Here is a 7139-nt window from a genome sequence, read left to right as displayed (position 1 = left end):
TACATGAGAACTTACAGTATGAAATCATTGGTAAGTTCTCATATGGAAAACCTGTTATTACTGAACTACGAAAATCCATCCTATCTCAATGTGGAATAAAAGGAGACTGTACAAAAAAGGTGATGGATACAAGACACATATTGATAATATTGAATCAGCTGGAAGACTATGTTCAATTATTATCAACCACTGCTTATTCCATTAAGGCCAAAAATATGTTTTGGTAGATGTGAACACTAAAATGGGATCCCTGGTTTGAACCAAATATTGAAACTATGGTAGGCAATGCATGAATTTCAATGTTTGACTTACCACCAAACCTTTTTGCAAAGGAAGCTATCGTCTCTATTGCATCTGCAGTTGGAAAGCCACTAAGGGTAGACATGGCTACAAAGAATCACACGAGGCCAAGTTATGTAAGAGTGAAGATTGAGGTAGCCTTCATTGCTAAGTTACCTCATAGGGTAAAAATCAATGAATAGGATGATATAACATGGAAAATAAAGTCCAAGTGGATTCAGATTCAATATGATCATAATCCTAAATACTGTAAAGAGTTTTGTTTACAAGGATACGATGAGCAATCTTGCTGGAATATTCATCCTGAGATATATGATAAGTTTCAAAAGAAAAGAGATGAAAGGGATAGTATTAAAGAAGTTAAAAAAAAGGCTGAAGGAAGTGGGGAGAAGTATAGTAGCTGATAGAAACAAACATCAATGGTTATAAAGAAGAAACAAGTTTAGAAAAGACAAGTATAGTCATATAGTTGGAGTAGTGGATGAAGAGACAGAGGAAATTAAGACATCAAATACGTTTAATATTTTAAATCAAGAAAAGAATGAACTACAGGAAAATACCAGCAATAATCATAAGAAAGAAAGTACAAAGGATTGAGTGAATAAGAGTTTTGGTGAATTAGAAAAAAAAGTAGCAGAAGAGGAACAATCCAGCAAAGAGTGTAATGTGGAACAGTATCAGGTGGACAACATCAGTAGACAGAATAAACAACATGGAGAAAAATAAAAAAAACAAAGCAAGGACAATGAAAAGCATAAGTCACATGTTCAGTAGAAAAGGCAAAAAGGAGAAGAGTCTTAGAACAGAGAAAAAGTGTTAGTGGTGTTAGACAACGAGAAGGCTGAAAAGAAAAATATGGTACTAAAGGGTATTTTACCTTTAGAAATTGAAGTAGGAAATATGCTGGAAATTGTGAATAGTAAGAACGAAGATTTGGATACTTGTGTGCACATAGTATAAAGAGTGGTGGACTACTTTATTGTGAGGGCAACTGGAGTTTTACTTTGGTTTGTTTTTCTCTGTGGGACATAACATCCATGTGTGTGTGCTGAATTATAATCAATGTTGGGTGTAGAGCCTGATGTGTTAAATTTATTTGAATGAAATGATGAGCGAATGATTGTGATAAAATGATTCGTTAGTTGGTTGCTTGTCATGATATTGTTCATGTTCACAATTAGGTGCTGAGTTTCTTGTGGACAAGCAATGATCTTAACTTGAGGGTGTTGATGTTCTGAATTTTAACGGAATAATTTTTATCTTTTCTTGGGAAAATTGGATGTTTTCAAGCAACCAAGGTTGCATTTGATGTGGGTTTTTAGTGATTTGGGGCAAGGATTTAGCTGAAGGAAAAGACTTTGGAAAGTGGCAGAAAAGTGCATCTGACGGTTTAAATGGTGGACCGTCACACCTTCGAAGGACCACCAACCTTACCGTCAAGTCTTAGGTAGAACCAAAGGTTTCAGAACTCTCAGCAACGAACCAAATAGTGGATGTCAGATCTGCGATGGACCACCAGCTTGGCCATCAATTTTATCCAGAACATTGCCTACTGAAATACTCAGCGACGGACCAAATGGTAGATCGTCAAATCTGTGACGGACCACCAGCTTGGTCGTCAATCTTATCCAGAACATTGCCTCCTGAAAGACTCAGTGATGAACCAAATGGTGGACCTTCATTCTTTCGACGGACCACCATATTGGCCGTCATCATTGTCCAGAATGTGATTGGCCAGGATCAGCAGCAACGGATTAAATGGTGGACTGTCAACCCCATGACGGACCACTAATTTGGCCGTCAATTTGGATACGGTTTTTTGAATTTAAATTTTATATTAATTTTTAACTGGGAACGGATCAATACCAATTTTAGGATTTATTATTGAAGCTATCTTTCATTTTTCATTATTTATCATAGTCTCCATATCAAAAAACTCTTTGAAACCTAGTAATTTTGGGGAATTAAGCTAATCTTATGGATCTAATCATTCCATCTCTATTTAAGATTCATGGACAAATTCTTATAACCTTTGTAAGTAAATCTTGAATTAATTTATGAATAACACAATGATTTCTTCTCTTTCTATTATAGAGATGTGTGGTTTAGCTCCCATAACTAGGATTATGGGAACCTTGATGTGAAAAACTGAATTGGGTTGTGAATCTAGTAGACACTTTAATGACTTTTCTTGGTTGCAAACTTGAAAAGTCATCCCAAGAACATCACTTGTTCGAATGAAAAAGTGTTTGTTGGGGAAAGAAAAGGTTTACACAAATCTAAAGGTTTTAACCTTTGGATAGAGGTTAGATGCCTTAAACGGATCAACCCATGTGATAATATAGTTGACTAAATAATATGTTCCTTATGTTTGAAAGAATTAAGGGCTGAAATTACTCATTTAGGTTGAGAAACTAATGGGTAAACCGTAGATTTCAATTACTCTTTCAATTAGAATTGTTCATAGGGAATTCAAAATAGTTCACAACCCTAGCTATTTATCTATCTTGGTAACCATAACCCTAGTTTGACAACTCTTACTGAATTACTATTTTTTTTACAATCAACAAGTGGATTACTTTCTATGACAAGCATTTTTATACAATTGATAAATCAAAAACCTCCTTTTTCTTCAGGAACCTTCGACCAACAGTCTAATAACAACCACAATACTTGTTAAACACAGTATTCCCTGTGGTATTCGACAATCAATCCAGTTGGGTTCTCTATTTGACAACGACCGCATACACTTTCATAAGAAGGTTGTAATTAGTACATATCAAAGACATTCATTCTTGGTCCCCTATTTTTAGACTTAGTCGCATTTTGACTTGGTTTGGCTATTGTCGGGGGCTTTTCCTGGCATCTCTATTTCTAAACACAGGCTTGTATAGAGGTATTGTGGATGACTGTGGGGTACTACCCCAGAAAATTTTTCATTGAAATTTTGTGTGTAAACGTGTTGGGTTCTATCTTCTAGAATGAATTATAAATTTTTCATATGGAATGTCTTAGATTATGACCCACCATTGCGTAGAGTATCAAATAAGCTTTCTAACTATATGTGGATCATCCAAAATGGACAGCTGAGTGATGAGTTAAGAACATTCTGATCGAACCGTGAATGGTAGTGAACAGTAAAACGTGCAGGAAAAAGTACTGAGGCCTGGCATATTTTTACTCCAACTTTAAACAATTATAACTCCTTGTAAATAATAATCTAGGTGATCTACTATATATCAACATAAAGCTCTGCGAGTCCTCTTTCCGATGAAATTGGTTTCATCCAATTTGTCTATAGGAGCAAAAAGTTATGGTCAATCTACTTCAGCCTATCAAAAGTGAATTTTTGGGTCACCTTCAAACGATCATAACTCCTCGTACACAATGATCTGGGTGAGATACTATATATCAATGAAAAGAAATGAGAGTCCTCTTTCTAATAAAATTAGTTTCATCCAATTTGGATATCGAAGCAAAACGTTATGTTTGATCTACTTCAAACTATCAAAACAATCCACCAAAGGATAGATTCGAGAATTATTCAATTTTTAGGGGTGTTTTGGTCATCCCCCCTCACCCAAAATCCGTCCAAACCCTATATTAAAGCCTATTAGAAGAATTATACATTATATTTCATCAAATTCCCTCAAAAAGAAAATCCTAAGCTCCTACATCCAACTTCAAGAACCTCCAAAGTTCACCATTAATTCTGCAAATTTATTCAAGATTCCGAGTTCCTAGTTCAAGAATTCCAAGAACCATTATTCAAAGGCATGATTAACATCTAAAAAATGAGTATCGATCTAAAGTTCATCATTCAAGGTATGTGGGGTTTTTCAACAAGAAATCTCTTTCATTCTTGTGCCCAAAAGTAATTTTCTTTACAAAAGCATGATTTTTATTTGATTTTTATGAATTTGAAGTATGAACCCATATCTTATGATGATTATTATGAAATCTTGATGTTTATGATTTTGAAAGATGAATTTACATGTGTGGAGAAATAAAGCATGAATCTTGAACGATATTTATCATGATTTTGGTATTTGGGCTGTGAATCCCCATTGAAAATTGTGTTTTTTTAGAAAGTGTGTGTTATAAGCACGTTGATGTTGAATATTTGAGATATTTTGAATGATTTGACCTTTTGGTTTTAATGGAGTAGTTTTGAACTGAAAGAAATCCAAAATATGGTTGATCTTGATAGATGGGAAGCATGATGGCTCCCGATGTATATTTATATATTACTGAAACTGTTTTGTTGTGGATTGTCTTTGAAATGATCTGAGCTAAGTTCGGGAAAAATCTTAAGCATCGAGTGGGAGGTATAAAGCGACCTTACTTCCCTAGAACTACGTGCCCCCATAGGATTAAGCCTGAGGCTGATTTATATAGTGATCACTAGTTTATGTGGATTTAATATCGATAGTCCTACTCCGATAGCAAGGATAGGATAGCTCTTCCCAACGTGGGTTGTATGTTAGACTCCATATAGCTCACATGGTTTATGTCGATTATAGGATCTCCCAGTGTGTGTGTGTTTCCTTGTGTTTATGGTGAATGGTGAAGTGATTTAAAAGTGGAATTGTGAAAGTTATTCTTTCAAAAGATTTAAATGATATTTACATTATGAGAATTGATATTCTTGATGAACTGAAAGTGATTGACAAATTATATGATGACTCACATGTGTAATTGTACTTATTTCATCCTCACAAGATTATGATGATTTTCTTTGAGCTATGTGAGTCTTTCATACATCCTGCATATTTCTTATAAATATTTATGATGATGATATTTATACAACTGCATACACCTCCATATACTCGGTTCTTTTTCATGGTACTGACCCACATCATTGGATGTGAGCTGTATTTTCTCTGAATGTAGGTGCTCAGCTCCAGGTTCGACAGTGATTCTTTGGGCACGCTATTCTATATCCTTTGTTGTGGTGAGTCCTCATGTTTTGAGGATATGATGTTTGATGTTGGTTTCACGGAATTATTTACATTTGATAATTGAGTATGAGTCAGCTGGGGTATGTCTCAATGGCTCGCTGGTTTTATTGATTTTCTTAGAGGCTTGTCAGACTAGTATAGATGTTGGGAGTTGACTAATAAGTTGTATTTTGTAATCTTTCTGAAATTCTTTTATTCTTGGATGATGATTACTCAATTTATATTTGAGGGTTAGCTACGGAAACCCCATTGATTTGTTGAATTGAATGAAAATGGCTCAAGGGTTTAGCTTGGGGCTACTCGTAGCCTCAAGCATAGTGTGACACTCTGGGACCCATTTTTTGGGGCGTTACAAACTTTGTATCAGAGCCTAAGGTTTTAAGGTGTCCTAGGGAGTCTGACAAGCCGCGTTAAGTAGAGTCTTGATCATCGGTGTATAGCGCACCACATCTATAAGCAAGAGGCAACAAGACATTTTAAGAAAAAGTGTGATTCTTTCTTTCAGAAGTCTATCGTGCTTAAAGTTTCTCTCTCTGCTATTGATTTGTGCTCTCCTTTTTCAGAAATGTGCCTCCATGTCAAGTGAGAAGAAATAATGATGGTCAGCAACCTCAACCCACTGACCTATTAAATAAAAACGTGTCTCATACTGAATTTCAGGCAGGCTTCCAGGCGCTTGCCCAAGCTGTTATTGCAAATGTTCAGGCCAACCCGGCCCTGTCTCCACAGCCGTAGGGAGGTGATTCAGCTGCTGCCAGGATCTGTAACTTCATGTGGATAAATCTGCTGGAATTCCATGGGTCCAAGTCTTATAAGGATCCGTGGTTATTTTTAGAGGAGGTACGGAAGATTACTCAGGTGATGCATGTATCTAAGAAACATAGTGTGGAGTTGGCTGCGTATAGGTTGAAAGACCTTGCTTATCACTGGGTTGTTGCTTGGAGGAAAGGTAGAGGTGAGGGAGCTATCCCTATAACTTGGCTAAAGTTTCAAGATGCATTCCTGGATAAGTTTTTCCTTTTGGAGATGAGGGAGGTGAAGGTGGAAGAGTTTATGAACCTGCAACAAGGCTCTATGACTGTTAGAGAGTAGTGTCTAAAGTTCAATCAGTTGGCCAAGTATGCTCCTGACTTAGTGGCTGATAATCGGGCTAGTATGAGTAAGTTTATGACTAGAGTATCTAGTTATGTGGTTAAGGAGTGTAGGTCTGCTATGCTGAATAGTGAGATGAATCTTTCTAGGCTGATGACTCATGCCCAACAAATTGAGGTAGACAAGATTAACGAGAGAGGTAGAATGAGAGGGAATAAGAGAGCTAGGTTCGAGCAGTATGGAAAGCGTCAGACTAGATCGTAGGGAGGGAGTCGCCCTCAGTATCAGGATCGTTCGTCTATGCCAGCACCGTTATCTGCTAGTGCTCTCGTGCTTAGAGGTAGGTAGGAGCAAGGTAGCAGGTCATATGCATCCAGGTCCCAGTACAGTGTTGGCAGTAAGCCAAATCATCCCCTGTGTCCTAAGTGTGGTAGGGCTCATTCGAGTGAGTGTTGGGGTGAGAAGAGGGGTTGTTTTCGGTGTGGTGACATGGGTCACAGAGTTAGAGTTTGTCCACAGGAGGGACAAGGGCATCGAGACTATCGCCCTTAGACCCAGACTCAGATTGTTAGTGCTCCAGTTTCAGCGACTCACCCAACTTCAGCTCAGGGAGCCTCTTCTAGTAATGCTGGCGAGCAACGCCAGAATAGATTCTATGCTTTACCGTCCCACCAAGAACAGGAGGACTCTCTCGCTGTTGTTACTGGTATACTTCGTATATTTTAGTTTGATGTGTATGCTTTGTTGGATCCTGGATCTAGTTTCTCATATGTTACACCTTTGATT

The sequence above is a fragment of the Capsicum annuum genome, chromosome 3 (genome assembly GCF_002878395.1).
Source record: "Capsicum annuum cultivar UCD-10X-F1 chromosome 3, UCD10Xv1.1, whole genome shotgun sequence".
In the NCBI taxonomy this organism is placed as follows: domain Eukaryota; kingdom Viridiplantae; phylum Streptophyta; class Magnoliopsida; order Solanales; family Solanaceae; genus Capsicum; species Capsicum annuum.
Note: the sequence above shows the minus strand (reverse complement) of the source record.